Consider the following 21,217-nt stretch of genomic DNA (forward strand, 5'->3'; position numbering starts at 1 on the left):
TAGGGTCGCACGCTTCTGACGCTGCGCTACAACTAGCCTCAACGTATTTATATTTATTCTCCTTTAAAAACAAAAGAAATATACATACTTTCATAAGACAAGTTTTTAAAGTTGTGTATAAAAATTCACATTAGGTACATTAGTTGAGTTCCTATCTTTTGCTATGTTCCAAATTATCTATTATTTTCATTCACATATAAATTTCTTATCTTTAAAAAAAATTGTAAGAAGTTTCAACTTTAACCTTTCAACCTACTTCAGTTACACAAATTGCACAGCAATTTAATATTAGACACAAACAACCATATCGTCATAAATCTATGAAAATATTAGTATCACGATCACCGCGTTATTTGAATATCTTATTTATATTTCCTTATAGGGCTTACAGTTAGCAAATATATCCAACAGGTTTTCTCAGTGTAGCGGTGTGGTAATTCAATACATCAGGTTTCCGTTCCGGACTGCTTCCAAGTACGTAAATGGTTTTATGCTCTATATATGCGTACGTTTGATCGGATATATTGGATTTTAGTTTACTTTCACGCTTGTTCACGCTCTATCCCGCAAATACATTCTGTTCCTCGCTTTCCGGCCGAATTTAAGGCATTGTGTTTTGCTAGAATGGGGAAATGAAAATAATTGATTACTACGAGTGGGAATAGAACTCACAACCATTTCATTTACAGCTATATCATGTCCCGATAATAAAATTTTTGGTGTGTTATTTTAGCAGCATTGAAATTAACTTTTTATATACGAAAAGTTAAATAAAACTTTTTTTCTTTTGTGTTTAAAGTCTTCCTATTAAATTACTTATAAAATAGTCATTATTATCAGCTATAAAGTAATTGCAATTTATCTGATAAAAAACGGTTTTAATCTATCAAACCTTATTCGTATAATATTATTCGTTCATCTCCTAAGGAATATAATTAATTGCTTTGAATAAAAAATATATATTGCTGCAAAAGGAATAAGGATGTAATGTATTGTAAAAAAATACATTATTTAATCTATAGATTTTTAATCTGTAAAATAAAAATAACTATAGAAAAAGAAAAAAAAACGACAAGAATACTTAACAACATAACAAAAAACATAAACAGAATTATCTTCAGTTTCTCATCAACGTCACGTTAGCCTTCACTAAGTAGGCATAAAAGTTATAGCAGTTACTGCGGCCATTAAATAGTTTTATTTTTTCGTTTGTTTTTATGCCTATTGCTAATTTTAACTTAATTTGGCCTACATAAAAATTAATACCGTTTTGTTTCTGTATTAAATATTTCATTGCCTCGAATGGGAATCGAATCTACATCCGCTGAGGTTTAGTTTTTTTTAGAAGAAGTCGAGTTTTTATAGAATACTTTAATTAAAATTACAATTTAAAGGAGTCCTAGATTGAATTATTAAAAAAAATCTGCCAAGTGCGATTCGGACTCGTACCGTACCAATTTTAGGATTATATTTTCTTTTCCCATACAAAAAAAATAGTTAAATAAGAAGATTTCATGTATATTTTGCAATATTTCCTATTTATATCGTTAACAAAGCTACGTACGTACTTACTGTCTAAAGTAGCTTAGTTAACATTTCACTTCTGTGACCTAACCACTTCGTTAAAGGAAAACATAGACCATCGTGTGCATAAATATTACAAATCCAGAAGCTATTGTTGCTATTCATGAGTGCACTCCAACCTACATAGGAAGCTTGTAGCAGTGAAAGAACAGGTTTAAACAACGCTGAAGTCTTGTCTTAAAGACTTCAAGAATTAAAATGTTTTCTAATGTATACCTAATATATATCTTCGCAGCTTCCAATCACTTCATCTTTTTTTTCTGATTGTAAACGCTACGGTTTTGAGTTCGATTCCCACTCCAGGTAATGAATTATTTTCTTTTCGTGTCTGTTGACATGTCTAGTAAAAAGTGCGGCGTTTAGTTTCGCCACTCGACACATGTTGAAAATGAAATCTCTTTACAATTTACTCGATCTATGTTTATTTAATAATTTTCATAGATATAACTTTGCAATCTAATTATATTAGATGCATGACCTAGTTAAAACTCGATTTTAGATAATACTTGAATGCGATTCTCTCGAAACTAATTAAACTACAGTGCTTTAATGGAATCGCACGTAAGTATCTACATTCTACGAGTGCATGCGAGAGAATTAGAATATGTGACTTGAATATAACGTAGAATCATTACAAATTCGCATCGACAACGCCATGATTGCGGTCGGTTAACGAGCGTATAGGTAATTATGTCTGTTTCTGTTATATCCTTTCGACTTAAAATGGATGTTAAAAGTTTTATGGAAAGGCATTGGTTATGTTTTCTTCTGATATTTCCAATGAAAGTTATGTTTTTCAACTTTTCACGTCTCCTGCGGATGTCGGTTTTTCAAATTCAGTCGGAATTTAACGCCGTACTTTGTCCAGATCAGGAAAATACTTATTTTCAAACGTATGTTTTCAATATAAATATAATTACTTTAAATAAAATTTTGACCCACGACTATTAATTCGGACCTATAAGTACTAATATGATATTAGTATTTTTCCTTGAAATATTAGAAATTAAATAATAAAACATCATTATATTGGATTTTGTTAAAAGTATTCTTAAATGGAAAACAAAAGTACATACTAGACGCTTATCTAGTCACGACTCTGGTACCTTCCCAGTAAGGGTCTCTTAATGGTACCTTTTCACATGAGAAGAAACATTCTAAAGAGCTATGGCGGTGACGTGTGCCAGAAATATATTGCTGTTATATTGATATAAATATTATAATGATTTCACACGTATATAATACTAGCGGCCCGCTCTCGGTTTCGCCCGCGTGAACTATGTTATTATTAATTTCTGTTTCCATGAGCACCTACGTCCTATAAGCGACGTCCATGCAAAATTTGAGACTCCTAGCATTTGTAGTAACGAAGTTTCATACAAACTTTCAACCCCAAAAACAACCCCTTAGAAGTCGAATATTGCAAATTCCCGTCTTAGCGAGCACCTACGTCCTATAAATAACTCCTATCCAAAATTTCAGATTCCTAGCACATGTAGTTTCTGAGATTTCGTGATGAATGAACCTTTCGATTTTATATATATAGATAATGGAAAAACTTAGCGATGGGTCTATGTCTATAATGTGGTTTTTTATCTAGCTTCATGCATGCCTTTAAAGTAAGCTGGCTCTGGCTAATCCTTTTTTTTCGTTTCACGCAGTACCCTTACGTAGCAGGGTAGGCTGAAGGAACCTGTTCCCAGGTTAAGACACTCCGTTGATACTTCCGTTCTCCATTTTCCGCTGAGTTGAAGGCATTGCGTATTTGAGAAATGAGAATATTAAATATTTCATTTCCTCGTGTAGAACCCACAGTTTGTCGCGTCTACAGTCACATGCCTGTATCTACTCCTACGCCGACTTGTCTCATTGACTATTCCAATACAAAATAAACAGTTTACTTTTAAATAAAACAAAAAATTACCCAAGTTTTAATCGCAGGCACTTAGCTACAATAACTTTAACAAATATGTAAATAACAAATAATCTATATTTAAAGGTGTGCTTAATTATTTTTAGAATTTATAGAATTGTACAAAGATGACAGTTCTCGCTCTATCATTAAGTCCAATTACATTTGCAATTATATAACTCGAGAAGCGAAATGATAATAATTCTAGAGGAACAGGAATATGTATCTAACTGTAGTTGACGTGAAGTATTTTATAATAGAGGCTCGCACCTCGCCTGGTAGTCTTATTGTGTCATTTTATATTAGAAAATACTTAACAACTGGCTAAGCTCAGTTATATTGACTTCAAATATGTGATATTTATCACGCGATGCCAGCATCTACAGTAATAATCCTAAAACTGCTATAAAAGCTATAATTAATAAGTGACTATTTTCATTTCTTCTCTCCATGATTCTCTGGTGAGAGGCAAAGCGGGACGTTGAGTTAAGGGCACTCCACACGCAATGCCTCCAGAATTGGAATTGGAAAATGTGAAACGGAGTATCTTATTAGGACATTAGGTTCCTTTTGCCTACCCAGCTCTGTGCGGGGTACAGCGTGAAAAAAATGTTAGTATATTTTCTTTACCGATCGCTCAACTCATTAAAACGTTCAGATTGGAGGGCTATTAAATGAAATTCCAATTTCTTAAAGCCCACCATGTTATATTCGAAACGTCTCTCCATTGTGGTCCGGTCGTGATGTTTCGCATTCGCGAGGTGCTATCTGTGCCCACTCATTCGAGGCGACGGCTCGGAGCGAGCACACTTGACATTTACGAGCACGCTTCATGGAGTACTTGTTAAACTTCATTTTATTTTACCAGTTAATACGCTAAGGCTTTGTTGTTTAAGCGCCCTTGTACAAATCTCTAAGGCCCGTATTTATGAGCTCTCAGCTCTGAGATCGATCTTGAGATGCCGTTTTTATTCATAAATTTCTATGAGCGAAAAAGCGTCTGAAGATCGATCTCAAGAATTGAGAGCGATTTATTAATACGGACCTAAATGTTTTTCAATAAGTAATTACTGCTGCCTTGGGACGGCCCGATTTATTTATCTTTGAGTCGTGATTTGGAAATTCAATAGCTACAAGAAGTAATTTGAAACGATCTTCGTGTTCCCTCACACCTAGTTCAGCTCTGGTCGCGGGTTGCCGTGTAACTGTCAACCGAGGATTGGTTGCGCTACCTCAGCGATAGCGTGCTTACGGCCAACCAATAAGGTATGAAAAATGAATGGAAAAAAAGCGAAGCGGAAAGTAAATAATGCTCACATGTAAAATCGTTTGTATCAAAACATACAAATTGTATGAAAATATACTTTCATTTGAAAACAATTGCGCCGTTCCAATGGTGTTTGCAGTTCAATGCGTGGGAGAGCTGATAAGAAAATTTATTTAACCCTGCGGTCTATAGATTCAGAATTTAATTCGAAAATAAAATACCAAGGGCAGTCTTGCCTAAATAATTCATGATATTGTTATTGAAATTAAATATCTATACTTGTGTTAAAATTGTAACTGATCCCAATCTGTTCATGGATATATAAGAAAATTTATTATTCGGGCGTTTATTGATGCAATGGATTCCAAAATAATTATTTTTTAAATGTTTCTCTCCGTTTTTTTCACGCTAATCTCAGAATTGGCTTATCCGGCCAAAGGGCAGTTTTCACTATTTTACTTAGGTAAACCTATGTTTTTCCACACGAAAGTAATTCAGATTAGTAAATAAATAATAGTTCTAGCGGGCGAAGTCTCACGGCTTCGCAGGTCGCTAGTTGAATGTACAATTGAAGATTAACATATCAATTCCAATATATTTCAATATTGTTTATGACACCATTATCACTTCCACTTCATTATAATTATTTTAACTAGAAAATAAAAAAAGGACCTAAAAAGCTTTTATGCAGTTAAAAAACAAGAAAAGACCAACAAGGGGAGAAAGTTCGTAAACAGAGATACCCATCTATTTCAGCATAATCTATTCAACATGTTGGAGCCGAAGTTATGTAGTGCGTACCGCAATACCTTCCGATATCGAAGTCGGTATCGGTGATGCCTCATCTAAGTATGCAAAGGCACGTGCGTTGTACAGGGAACCGATGGTCCGATAAGGTGGAACCGATCGTATGTCACGCTCGCCCGAGCCTGGTCGAGGAGGCGCAGCTTCACATTTTACTTACCATCCCTACTGTAATAAATACTCTAATGATACGTAATTGGCTCGTGGCGTCGATTCCAGGTCCCAGCGTTTCTAGCTTCGCTTTAAAATGCTCTTGGAGCATTTAATCTATTTTCCACCAGATATGTTGTATGTTACATTCAGTTGTAGTGAGTTGCTAGATTTTATCTCACAAAATCAGTGTTTCACTTATTAGTTGTCTATTTATTTCAGGTTTAAATTTTTTTTTTCTAATATAAAAACATCAATTTAAATTATTTTGTTTTGGATTACTACGTAAGGCAATTAAGTCTTCATAATAACATAATACATACGTAACTTATGAATGTACTTATTTGTGTTTCTACGAAATTGTTAGTATCTATTAAAACTCAAAGGAAAAAAAAAATTCATGGTCTCTTAGGTTATGGCCCGATGGGGACATTTAATTTTTGGGCTAAAAATCGGGACGTCCCACAAAAATTGGGATGTGGCAACACTGGTATTGTAGTAGTATATTAGTATATTACATATGAGCAAGTATATAGAACGACCGTTGCCCGACTCATTATTACGCATAATGTGGAATAGCAAATTGCAATTTGTCGTACTTTACGTAATGAAGCTTAGCCGATGGTTTTTGTGTCCAAGTCATTGAAGCCAGATATCTGTTAGTTGTACTAAGAAAGACCTATAAAGGTTGTCCCGTTTTAATAACTAACCTCCGTCGCCATGTTCTGTGACACTTATTCGATAATTTCGTTTTTATACGATGAATTTTCTCAAGAACTAATTTAGCATCAACTGTAAATAGTATTAGAACTAGAAGGCTGGTATTAAAAAATGTGATTATATGTTATATGGGCATTCTACTTTAGTAATCTATAAAGAAAATGTTCTAAGCTCCATAAATAGATTTAAACATTATAAATGTTTCAGATTTTGTATTTTGCATTTTGTTAGTATCGTCGCTAACCATGTAAATTGTTCATACGACCGAGTATTCGCGAGATATTTAGTATTGTTTCGCTTTGGTATTTGAAAGCTCTCTCGACAGAATTTCTCTCATTGAAACCACTATAAATGCCCATAGATTTTATTCCTTCTATTTCATGTTAGAAAGAATGTAAAGTCTAACTATATTTTAATTTGAAATATCTTAGTGCGACTTTGGGATTGGATTTCAATTCAGTAGAATGAAATGTTTTAAATTTTCATTTTCCTCGCTCTGGTTACCAGGCAAAACGCGGCGTTGAGGTACGCCACTCAACAATGCCTTTAGAATATAGCGGAAGTGAGTTTCAATGGGAAGATCAACAGCCCAACACTAGATTCCTAGGTTTCCACTACCCAGAGATGTGCGGCCCAAACATTAACCTAAACTACCTCAACTAAAACATATAGTTTTATACATTCCTATAAAGAAACTTAAAAACTATTTTTGTTGATGAACAAACCTTCTATTTAAACATCATGTAATATGTCACTAAGAAATTAATGAGATCGATAATGGCATCAATCTTTCATAACTTGGAGTGCATTTGCAACCAGTATTGCACGGATCTGGATATGAGAAACTGGTCACATATCACAACACGCGTAATAGCCAATCGTGCATGTCCAGATGGGCGTCAACCCGTAAATCACGGATCGAACACTGACAGTCACGTATATGGTATAGCCGCCGTGCAAGAGGCTGTTATCTTAATATGAGTCTCATATGATATCTTCCATATTGTAGATATAAAAGTTAATTTTGGTTTGGTAATGATTTTTTTTGGTTTTGAACTGATCATGTAATGTATTCTTTAAAGAAAAAATCCACCCAGGCCTCCGTACTAATTTCAGGATTGTAGGTCCATGGGACAAACAAACTTAAATTTGTGGGCAATCACTTTATATGAAATACAAACAAATAAAACGTTGTAATGATTTTTTTCTATGAAATATTTACAAGTTTTCAGTTTTCCCTTTATTTGTATTGTAAGCTCTCACTTGCCGAATTTTCCTGTAGATATCGATTACGCGGTGAATTTCAAACGACCCTAAAAATTTAACATTAATTATATTTCTTGCGAAAAACATGACGTTAACTAAAAATCTAATGAAGTAATCTGAATAGATAGAAGCAATCTTAATCAATACAAACGTATACAATGGCAACATTATAATAGCATCTTGCCGTCGTACTTTTCACCGCATGTCTATCCGCCAGCTCTACTGGAGTGGCGTTAATTGTACAAGCAAAATACATTTGCCCTCTATTGATTCACGTTTCCTTCCTATATTCTTATATGCAAACACGAGACGCGTTCCCACAGGAAGTGGTGAATGCAAATTATGGCAATTTGTGAGGGAGTGACTGAATGAATTGTCGATGACATTTTGTTTACGGTAAATTATTTATGATCGAGTTCTTATCAAGTTGTAATTATAATGGAGAAATAGTTTGTGCTATAAAGTATCTATATTAATATTGTACAGTAGACAAATTATAAAAAAATCTATTAAATAGTTCATTCGTGTGTTCGAATAAAACAGAATCAGTAGAAAGTAAGCACAATTTTACTTGAAATTATCTTTGGCTCGCAAAATATTTCAAATAAGAAAATAACCCATGGATTACCCATAAATTGGTGTTTTCACTTTAAACATCTTTATGGTCCTCTCCCTGGCGGCGTCACGTTTTACTATAAATTAACATTCTGTTCGCAATATTTGCAAAATAATGAAACCTCGTGACTATCTAGTCGATTGAATTGATAGTGGAGTAATAGACGCTTCTATTTCAGTTATATCTTAGATAAAACAATTGTTTAAACTATTTTATATTAATTCTGTAAATTGCTAAGATTCTGTTAATCAATAACAAGAAATCTCTTTCTTCTTCTCTTTTCTATTTACTTTATATACTAAAATTATTATCGATAAATCTTAATATTATCAGTCGATACTGATCTATGAAAATTATAAGAAGACGCTACCATACAATTGACGGACGGTCTCGCTACGGTTAAGGTCTTGGAAATTGCTTAGTTCGCGATGATTGCCAAGCTAATGCCCTGTTGAAACGCAGGGGCTGGCTTCCGCGTCCACTGAGAAGTTTTTATCTATAAAACTTTTTATTTATATTAGAAGTTGTTTTTCTGCTAGTGCTTTTGATTGGTTTTCCTTATATTTGATTAGATATTTATTATGCTAATGGTATCAAACTTTAAAGTCTATATTTGTAATAAAATATATCAAGAACTTAACATATATTTATAGACATATAGTTATAGACTACTAAAATAAAGACTAGACAAACCAACCAGTATTTAAATAGAATGAAAAGCAAAGAATCAACAGCATCAACAGCTGTCATTAACCGGCTTTGTGAAATCATCCTCGTGATTACCGCCTGAATGGTACCAATTTTCTTCTACAATAAGTCCAATTCTGTTTACAATATGCACATAATAGACGGCATTAAAGCATGTTTCGCTAATACACTGTTTAGAAATAGAAAGGATTTTTTTTTTAGTTTCATGCTGTGTCTAGCACGTAGCAAGGAAGGCAGAGGGAACCTGGGGACCTATTGTCGCTCTGTTCCCATTAAATCACTTTTGTTTCCAAGTTTTCGTCGAATTGTAGAGACATTGGTTGTTGAGTGGTAAAACTCATCGCTGCTCATTTGGCTGGACACCAGATCGAAGAAATGAAAGTGTTAAATATTTTATTTCCTGGTATGGGAATCAAACCCACATCTCGTCACATTTACAGTCATACGTTAATGGCGCTCCACCACGCCTGGCCTCTTTCTTATATTTAATTTCAAAAAGGAATTATATAATTGAAAAATAAAAAAACTTGAAACAAAGAGGCAAATACTTACCTTTATTATGTTTGATGATGTTTACACATCAACATTGCTATTCTTGGTTCGAGTTTTTGCAATCAATCCACTGTGTGAGCATCATTAATAAATAATAATAGAATAGCGATATAGTTTTTATCTTTTACCTGTGTTTATAAGATTTATTTATTACACTAATTGGCCACGACAGATATGTATTGCCTATAAGGGCTTTAGCTGATAAATTCTTTAGTTATGCAAAAAGAAACTATAATTACTCGCTCATTTCATATCGAAGACAGGTTTTTGATATTATTTAAATAACCTATTTTAAGCATCTTTTTAATCTCGAACCTGTCACTTTTAAAATTCAACTTGAACACGCTTCGTTGATAAATCGATAACATCTATTAATTCCTTTAATTAGACCCATTTAAAGTTATTACCCCTAGGACAGGGTACATGAGGTTTCTAATAATAAATAAGCCCCAGACTGTTATCAGATTGGTTGGTCTGTTTGTAATTTAATTAAGCTGTAGTGACGATGGTATCTAAAGAAACTTTATATGGAGCCGCAACGATAGCAGACAATACGCGAACCCCGAGAAAAGTTACATTGTATGCGTATACAATAAATTGAAAGTGTATCGGAACGAAAAATACGAGAAGTATTTAAAATACACACTGTGTTGCTTGATACTTGAAAGTGGATTCGCAATTTCGCTTTTATTTTATTACGATTATATAAATGGATATACAATAAAGATAATAATAGAGGCCAGTCGTGACATAAAGTGTGACTGTCAACGTGATGGTAGTGGGTTCGATTCTCACTCGAGGAAATGAATTATTATTTGGTATCAAAGCAAAGCACGACGTTGATTTTCTCGAAAATTCAGCGGAAATTTAGAACGCAGTTTCTTAACACTAGGTTCCCTCTGCCTATCCTGCTGTGTGCGGAATACAGTGTAAAGCTAAAAAAATGAAACTAAAAACAAAAAGCAGCTAACATTAATAACATTATAGCTGCATTATGAATCGTTAAGTTTTTCTATAAATGCCATAAAAACCATTTATGTGTTTACTTTCTATGGAATCTATCTATTATCGGTATAAGGAATTAAGTAAAATTATTCTAACAATTTAAGATGACCATATACAATTATAGTATTACATATAAGGGTATTTGCTTTCCAAATTCCCGTCTAATAGAGGCACGTACCACCTACGTGTCAACTTTTTCCACCAAAAAAAAACACCTTCTCGGCTTAGTGACTGCACTCGACCCGGTTGTTTAACAATTTTCGTGACGCAAAAGAATTTGTGCCAGATTTTCGAAAATCAACATCTATTTTGACGCCATTTATTCGTGTTTATACAAGAATTTTGCTATCTTTGTAATATTTTGCCGTATTGTCAATATTGCAGTGTGGATTTTGTTTAGCTTTGTTTTTTTTATATCTTTTATCTTAGCTGTGCCTAATTAGAATATATTGTATAATTTAAAGATTCATAATCTATCAAACATAACTCGTATAGGGGTACCAGGTTGTGGGTTCGGTTCCCACTCGAGAAAGAGAATTTTCATTTCTTCGCTGTAGTGTGGTTGAATTCCGTTCCCCAAATGGTTGAATTCCGTTACGCCTGCAGAAAATAGGGAACGGAGTGTTCTAACACTAGGTTCCCTCTGCCTAACCAACAGTGTGCGGGATACAGCGTGAAGCTTAAAAAGAGAGATTATTTGGTTTATAGCCATAACCTACCATTAAGCCTATAAAAATAAACGTCCATGTTGAATACAAATGCAATAAATATACCCATAAATAACTTATGTAAAACGAAATACAAACAAAAAGCATAAAAAAATACCGCAATACGCTAAAATAGAAAGCTCACAGAGAAAGGGCGATATAAAATCATTAAGATTTTTACATTGTTACAATAAGTAACGAAACGTGGGCCGCGTATACCGATTTATACGATTTCACCTATAATTCAGTATCTTTATTGAATTTAAAACAATTGCTGGAAATTATAAAACAATTTAAATTGTAGTCTTAATGTTAGACAAATAAGACATTTAAGTTCTATTATAGCTTTCAAAATTTTAATTTATACTAGTCGGGGTATAGTACTTGAGGCTGTCGTAACGCAGTAATAAAGCCTGACTGTAAACGTAATAGTTGGTGGGTTCGATCCCCACTCAGGGGGAACTTTGTTTCATTTCTTTGCTAGTTGGCAAAGGGCAGCATACAATATCTTACAAAATAGGGCAATAAAGAAAATATGAAGAACACAGTGTCTTAACTCTACGTAACCACTGCTATGTTAAAAAAGAAACATAAAACCACTTGACACGATTGCCGCTTTCTCTACACCTCGCGCATAACAATACATTAATTCACAAGTAATACATCATAAATTAGATTTAGATATCATTTACGGAGCTTAACGCCGTCTCTAAAACCATCATTAGCATTCCTCTTGTCATGCCCACTTAATATGATAGCCCGTCAGCTTAATCATCATCTATCGAGCTCGTAAGCAGAAAGTCATTTTGATTTCACAGACCATACAATAATAGGAAACATCAATTATTTTAACGCCTTTACGCACTACCGAACGGTAATGGCGGGTTGCTTGCTCGGCCAGAAAGTGTTCCGATCTGGAGGCTTTCCTACGGCATCTTTGGTTTGTGAAGCTAGAAATGTTTTCTGTGTTGGGGTTTTATGTCTTGGAATTTTTTTTGATATATTTAGATGAATAGCATAATTAAAATCTATATTTCAATATTAAAGGTAGATCTCGATATGGCGTTAGATATGGCAGGGTAGACAGAGAGAACCTGTTAAACTAATATTAACCACCTTCAACCCACTTTCCGTCGAATTCTCCAGGCATTGCGTGTTGTCGCGATTTACAAAGTAGAGCGAAGAATAGAAAATATTAAATAATTTGATTCCTCGAGTGGGAATCGAACCCATAAGCTGTCGCGTTTATAATCAAACACTTGTACGCCACAACTTGCCTCAACCTTATTACATAAGAACATTTTATGTTCTACTTCAAGAGAAACGTCTAATTGAAAGAGATTATCTTTCAATAGTAGGCTAAAATGAACGTTCTATAAATATCTCTGTAATTTTCTTACGATTTTTTACTGCTTTCGCTTAAACTGGCTATTAATAGTACCGAAGTTACGCATAAAACCTGTAATAACATTTAAATATCGCGTGCGTATAATATACCTGTGTAACAGCTGGTGGGTATATTGTTTTAAAACTAAATAAAATATTAAATATTTCATTTTCTCGAGTGGGAATCGAACCCACAATCTATCGCGACTGTCCTAATTGATATTAAATTTAAGTAACCTTATTCTAGAAACACGTCTAATTGAAACAGATTATCTTTCAATAGTAAACTAAAATTAAAGTTCTATAAATATCTTTGTAATTTGCATACGATTTTTTACTGCTTTCGCTTATTTCGCTCAAAGTGCCTATTAATACTTCCGAAGTTACGCATATTTAAAGAACCTATAATGACATTCATATCGCGTGCGCGTAATATACCTGCGTAACAACTGCTGGGTGTTATTTTTGAACTACAATAACTAAGATATATATTAAATATACATATATGACCAATAAAAGTAAGTAATTTAATTAGTTCAAATTATGATATAAAACTGCGATTATAGATAAATAATGTGTAAAATAGCAGAAAATCGTTTATTATAACCATTAAAATTTAATTAAGATACTTTATAAAGATTTGTAAAATTAAATTTGTAACTAAATGAATATACATTTTTTTCACTAAATAAAGTTTGCTTCTTGGACTGTTTTCATGATATAAATTTATTTAGTTATTTTATATGAGCTTGATGTGTACTTTAAGTAACGTCACTCGAAGTGGGGAAAGGAAGTGTCTTAACGGGAACGTAGTTTCTTAACACTAGGTTTCCAGGTTCTGCTGTTTGGTACAGCATGAGGCTAAAAAAAAGTAAATAAAAGATTAATATATAACTTTATATATCCTTAATAAAAGTCTTTTAAAAAATACTTCCGCTGCAATAATAATATTATACCTACCTACCTACCCAAAAAAGTATACCTACCTACCTACCTACCCTAGCTATAAATGTATGAAATCAATAATCCTCGATCCAATGAGTACCAGTTTCAAGCGTATGGTAGTCTTATACGTGGATCCACTAAGGTGGAATACGCCTTTAGGCGCCATGATAAAAATAGACAATTTTTACTTTGTTCGCTATTTATTCTTGTGTTTTCATTTTTTACTATTCATAATAATTGGAGGAAGTTCTTAACCTTTATTGATATGTCTAATAGAATTGATTACATAGTAAACTCTATATATAAATCCCGAGAGATTGTGGGAACGCGCGAATAAGGCTCAGTGAACCCTTGCAAGTGTTTTCTCCGCTCGCAGTACTAGATGTTACATTCTTTCCGCAGAACAATCGTCTTTACTTTGATTAGAATAAGTGTGAATATAGCTTATCGGTATTATAACTATGGTGTCTCGTAGCTAAAGGCTGGTATAACAGCTTTTTTGTTTTCAAATTGCCATGACGTTCATTTTGCTATTTTCAGTCTGCTAATAACATAATACCCCACGGGATAGAAGCTCTGTTGACAATTGTATTGCAGCAGAAAAAAATTCTATAGCTATAGCTATATTCCCCATATAGCAGGGTAGAGAAAACCTAGTGTTAAGACACTCCGTTCTCCACTTTCTGCCGAATTATCGAAGCATTGCGGTTTGAGTGACTCATGAGTCAACGCGGGTTTGGTTTCAGAGCAAAGAAATAACAAAATTAACAAATAATTATTCGTTCCCATATTTCCCATTTCTCCGAGTGGGAATCGAACCCATAACCATGTTACAGTCACAAGCGTATGCCCCAGCACCACGCGTCTGCTATACAGCCTTTCTAAATGATGATAATATATATATTTTTGAAACATATAGATATAAATTCAGTAGACATACTAAGTATGTAAAATATACAAGAATCGCATGCATATATGCATTTAGATTTGTTCAAAAAGAACAAAAAACAAGGAACTATTATCAAAAGAAGATCAAAGTAGTAAACTTAACGCGAATTATAGATTTCTCGCTGCAACATAGTACGGCTAATGCTTGTAACTTTAAACTCACTCTCTATTCTTTTTTGTTTTAATAAGCTACCAATTTGACTTAATCATGTCTCTCTTTTTTTTACTTTTTAGTATTGCACTTCCTTTCTTTTATGATTATGAATGCAGCATAGCTGTTGTAGTTTATATATAATTTTTTGTATAATTCAAATTATAATTTAGATAGACGCACGCCATGTCTTAAGAATTAGGAGAAAAGCAGGAAGCTGATTTTCTTGCCCCGAAAAAAATAACGTAAAGTTGTTTTAAAATATGTAATTATGTATGTATTTATGTAAACTATATAAATATGATAGTGAAGAATTCAGTTCTTATATTATTTTATTACTATATTTATTTTCCTATCGTGTATATAGCTTATTATTATACTAAAAAAAATCACGCTTCACGCGTTATACCGCACAGAGTAGGGTAGGCAGAAGGAACCTAGTGTTAAGACACTCCGTTCCCCAATTCTGGCATTGCGTGTTGAATGGCAGAACTCAACGCCGCGCTTTACCTCGACACCAGAGCGAAGAAATGGAAATATAAACGTAAATAAATATTTCACTTCCTCGAGTGGGAATCGAACTCACAAACGTCGCGTTACAGTCACACCCTTGTGCCGCTGCGCCAAGACGGCCTCATATTATTATACTAAAATTAACCAAAGAAAAGTAATTCTACTAATTACTATTATAAGTTTAGTTCCGGCGATAACAAAGCTACCAAGATAAATAAGGTTATAAAAGCTGGTAGATACTTTGATTAGATTCTTTCGGCATACTGCGAACTGCGGTAGTTGAGTGAAAATAAATAATAGTTCTTGTAATTCAATTCTTTCTTAAAGCTTTTTGAAAAAATATATATTACTATTGCTTATGTATATACTTAAAATGGTAATGCATCTAAATAATAATTGTAAATTTAATAACATTTGTAAATTTGTTTCCGATTACCATTTGGGGAAATTGGGCATTATTTTAATTTCCTCGCTAACATAACTTGCAAAGCGCGCTGGTCAGCTGCGCCACTAAAAAATCAATGTCTTGAAAATTTGGCGGAAAATGAGACACGAAGTGTTTTAACACTAGAGTCCTGCCTACCCTATTATTCATAGGAGGATACAGCGTCAAGCATTTTTTTTAACTTAATGCAAACTTTTTCGGTTAATATAGTTAGGCACTACAAAAATTTAAAATATCTGTAAAAAAATTCTAACAATTAAAGCGTATTACACGTACACTGTTCGAGAATATTTAGAGGATAAGCATGTATGGAATTAATGTCTATTGAATGTAATGTAGGGTAGCTGCCAACTAATGTAATAGATTGTACCATTGATTTTGAAAAGAGCAACTGTTGAGTTTCTTGCCGGCTCTTCTCAGCAGAACTGCCTTCCGAACCGGTGGTAGCTTTTTGTTCATATGTTCATTCGACGATTCAAAAGTGCTTATAATAATTGCCTATTTGAATAAAGAATATTTTTAATTTGAATTTGAATAGTAAAATTCTAATTTTGATATACCTACAGACAATGTAAACCAATCAATTCTTATAGAAAACTAGATGTTAGCACATCTTATTTCCATACAAGAGGTCACGAGCTCACCCCGCAGAAGTCGCGAGTCACAGTTTGTATGTCAGTCCTTTGTGGGTCAATGGAACACTGCACTATGCTGCGCTTTCTTGCAGCCAGCTCTCAGATGAAATTACCTTCATAGTTGAGAGGATATGTAATTTTGTGTTTCATTATATTTATAGGTATATAAATATAGGTAATTATATTAGATAATGGTTTAAATTTCGATTTGTTTCTACTGAAACTATCAGATTTATTGTTATTTCAATACACGAACTCTCATACTTATAGTTTATATGAAACTTTTATAACTATTAAAATTGCTTGGTTATCGAGATACCATTTAATATGTTACACTACCAGTAAAAATACACCTATATATTTAGGGAAATAACGTTATTATTATTTTATTTTGTAATTACTTTAAAGATTTCATGACAATATTGTTGGACAAAGTGTAGTTCCGCCTCGTATAAAGTAGTCACGTATATGTTTTATCTACTTTGTATTATAAGCAAATAGCAGCTTTTGCTTCACTTTTTGCCGAGTGGCATGGAAAATACAGTGAACCTAGCGTTAAAACAACGCATCTTATTTTTTAAGACATTTAATGTCATAATATGTTTTATCCAACAAAGTTGATGGCGAAGCCCAGGGAAATGACAACACATTTCTCCGAAGAGACTTTGAATCCACAATCATCGGATTCACAGTCAAACGTGCTTTTATCTAAGAACAAAAAAACATTAGAGAAAATAAAATATATTGTTATCTTCTGTACATATAAAATGTTGTACATGACTAGGTGTAATGTAAAACAATAGTAATTCGCGTCCAAAACGGTTAATCTCGAGCAATAATGATTCGAGAATTGTGCTGTGAGAACTGAGAGAACAGATCTGTGCCTTGATTCGTATAAAAATTTTCTTCATCGGAACCATTGAAATCTGTAGATCCTAGATAAGAGTTGTTAGTACTTTCTCACATGCCATGTTATTATATGATTATACATATTATTATAATTAAGATTATTTTCTCTATTCTGTGGTTCTTTTATGTGTCGCTACCGTGGCAGAATCAAGAGGTTTTTTATCTAATTATCGGGTTTACGAGGTTGTGACTTTACAGGGAGGTTTATTTATGAAATTAAGTTCGTATTTTCTATTTTTTTTTAATTACTATGTTTAGTATATATACTACGAGTGTATAGGTCTACAAATCTATAGAATCCAGAAATGTTGAGTGATTTCATCATTGTTGATACCCTCAATCAATATCTACGATTTTTTTAGCTTCACGCTGTGTCTCGCGTGTCCAGGGTACGTAGACGGAACCTGGGAACCTTTTAAAACACTTACATTCCCCCACAGTGTTGAGTGGTGGGACTTAACGCTCTGCTTTGCCTCGTAACGAGAGCGAAGAAAAGAAAATATTAAATGTTTCCCCGAGTGGGAATCGAACTCACAACCTGTCGCACTTTTGTGACCCTGTGCCTCGATTGGCCTCAATTTCGTGTTCATGTTTATGTCAAATTAAATTAACCACGTAATTTATGTTCTCAACAATTTATGTAACGTATTGTTGTGCAGATAATTAATTTTAATTAAAATATTTATGGGCGTCACTGACGGGAAACATTCTCAGTGTGGAGAATAATGTTTTTCTTTCTATATTTAGTGTGTTAATGCTTCTTACTAATGCAGTTGCAGTTAATATAGTTTAATTTCGTGGTACTTTTTTATTTTAATTCCTATTTAACGGGATTTTTTTATTAATAACAGTTTGACAGATTTTAAAAAATCGTAATTTTTTTTTTAGAAACCGTGGTAAATTTTTAACATAGCGAGATTTGAACACGTGTCTTGAGAAACTGCTCAAACGTTCTGACCACTAAACCATACGTTCTTACTCGCCTAGCTCTCTGGCAAAATTTATAACAATAAATCGAGAAAAGAATAAAGATCATTTTATATTTCAATCACCGCTATATTAGATATTTCATTGTCCTTTATAACATTAATATATACGTACAGACGAATTTAAAATTTATTTTTCTACATTTTCAATATTGCGTGGTTAAGTTGAGCGTGAAGCGTCGTTTTGTCGGCTGCTCTTGCCGACACGGTCTACATGCGTTGAGTATCCGCCGACTAACCCTTGGTTTCGGTTCTCAGGTTCTTCGCCGGAGAAAGTGTTGATTTTCCTTCAATATTCACATTCGTTCTCGTCTTATTATATGGAGAAGCGTTTTATAGTGCCGTTAATTCGTTATAATGCCTATAAAATGTAATAGTCAATATTGAAATTCACTTTTAGTTGGTCGACACAGATATCTAGATATTCTTAATAATAAAAAAAATACTTATTATTTGTAATAAATTATTAGTTTAGGTAGTATTAGGTAGGCAGAGGGAACCGAGTTTTAAGACACTCCGTTCTCCATTTTCCACCGAGTTCTGTAGTTTTTTTGGTTTTGATGGGCAGAACACAACGCCGAAAGAAAATTAAATTATTAAACATTTCATTTCCTCGAGTGGGAATCGAAGCCACAACCTATCGCGTTTACAATGACACTTGTACCAGCGCCACGACTGGCCTCAATAACAAATTATTTAAATGAAAGAAATAAATATTTTCTATAATTACCTCACTGTAACGAGAGTTTGCTTATATACTTATTCTATTAGTAATACATATAAATCAGAAACTGAAATCAATATGATTATAGAAATCTCTATACTTTAAAATTTTATCTGTTTAAACATCAAAGTTCAAGAAATCATATTATATATTGCAATTACATAAACGATGCAATACGTTCTTCATTGTTGAGAAATAAATTTAACGTTCTCTCTAAATCCTGTTATTTCCTATGTTTTCTCGTACAATACAATACAAGTAGCATTTGTAATTATAGTTAGGTATTATTATTGATATTACATTTACATTTTTTGTAATCAAGATTATTCTAGAGATAGAGAAACTTTATGTTTTTTTACGATTTACCTGTCAATATCATACGAAGTTAATTTGGTGCGAAAATGACGTAATTGCATTTTTAAAAAAAATTAAGATACCTATGTCTAGAATAGAATAGAATAGAATAGAATAGTATAGAATAGAATAGTCTAGGTTGCGGAAAGACTCTATTAACAAACTTTAATTGCTTCTCTTGAAATATTTGAAGCAGTGCAAATACGTCATTGTAGCACAAAATAAACGAATGAAGTTAATTATTTATAACGCTTTTTAAATCACAAAGTGGCTATCGATTTTTTTTTGCATGTTTACGCATCCTCTTTTGCGAAATTGGCAAAGAGAGCCTAACGATATCTCCTTTTCTCCACTTACCGGCTATTTGAAAAGCATTATGTTGTGATGGATGGCTCTACCTAACACCAATCTATGTCATACTGAACGACCCGTGTATATTACAAATATAAGCATTCCCTTGACCGGTATTAGACCTACAATCATTCACGAACTCCACTAGATGGTGATTTAAAATACGTAATATAATTAATTTTAAATTTTATACAATAATAGAACTGAATGTACCATAGAGTTCAGTTATTAACCTTTAAAATTATGTCAAAAAAGCGGTATTCGAAACGGTAATGCAGAGATTTCTATGTAATTGAATTTTTTATCAATTGAAATACTTATAGCACGACCACAGAATAAAATTCTAGCGAAATGTTAAGTTATATACCGTTTTTCTATTATTTGCCAAATTTTTGTCACGCATCTAACTGCAGTGAGGACGGTCGAGGCGCAGAGGCACAAGCGTGCAACTGTAGACGCTTCAAGTTGTGGATTCGATTCCCACTCGGGGAAATGTAAAGTGGGGAATGGAAGTGTCTTAATGGAAACAGAGTATTTTAACATTCCCAAGTTACCTCTGCCTACATTGTTATATGCGGAAAATAAAAAACCAGTTAATACTACATTTTAGATAGTGCCATGCAATTTTCAAGCCCCAGTTATTGCGTAGGAAATATGCAAACAATTTTCTGCAATTAGCAAATGCTAGCACTTATTTGAGCTATTTGAATCTATTAGTGCTTGGATTTTTCATATTTTTTTATTGTTCTGAATATTTTTTATTTCCATTTTTTATACTCGTGTAGAAATTACATATGTCTCCAATAAAACACGATGTAGAAGTCTCAACTAGAAATAGAGATGTAAAACTCATTTTATCATCACAATTCGAACTATAAACCGCCTAAGGACCACTCAAAGGTCTCAGGTTCAGGTTTATAACAGCTTGTAAGTTCCTGACGTGGATGCTTACTAGCTTCACCTGCCGCGTTTTTATAACCCCTGGAATAGACTTGGTGTAAGATTCACACGGATACTAGTTCATAGTTATGCATATGTAAATAAGTATAGGTATTCTCGTGAATCAAGATGATATTATGATAAAGAAATGTGAAAATTGCTTTGAATAATGGTAGGTTATGTGGCAATTAAACGCCATGGTTGTGGATTCGTATCTCGTTCGAGGGAATAACTGAATTATATTTTTATACGACAACCCTACATCATATTATGTGAAGTTGCGTAAAGTATTAATGATCAAATTTTATTTTTTAAATTATATTTTTTTGTACATCGACGCTGTATCCCGCGTTTAGCACGGTAAATAGAGGGAACCTAGTGTTAAGACACTTCGTTCCGCGCTTTCCGCGGAATTTTTCGAGACATAGCATGTTGAATGGCGGAGTTCAACGCCGGGCTTTTTCCTTCAAATTGCTTACGTAAAATTTATATAAAAAATAAACTAATTCTATCTACAGTGCTATTTATAAGTGCGCTATGAGAATATTATATATCTAAATTATTACAAGAGGATCCTCGTTAAGTAAGCGATTTAATGGATTAAAGCCATGCCGCGTTTGTATACAATGTTTGTATAGTA

The 21,217-nt window shown here is 33.3% G+C and overlaps 2 protein-coding genes across 2 annotated transcripts in view; one reads left to right on the forward strand and one right to left on the reverse strand.

Annotated features, from left to right (window-relative positions):
* Positions 1-21,217, forward strand: part of LOC146539507 (elongation factor-like GTPase 1) — a 92,329-nt gene that overhangs the window by 14,427 nt on the left and 56,685 nt on the right. The gene's annotated exons all lie outside the window — the stretch shown is intronic.
* Positions 1-21,217, reverse strand: part of dsx-c73A (doublesex cognate 73A) — a 46,094-nt gene that overhangs the window by 8,486 nt on the left and 16,391 nt on the right. The window lies entirely within an intron of this gene.

The sequence above is a fragment of the Heliconius melpomene genome, chromosome 4 (assembly GCF_056956725.1).
Source record: "Heliconius melpomene rosina isolate 202511_hmr_F chromosome 4, ASM5695672v1, whole genome shotgun sequence".
Lineage (NCBI taxonomy): Eukaryota > Metazoa > Arthropoda > Insecta > Lepidoptera > Nymphalidae > Heliconius > Heliconius melpomene.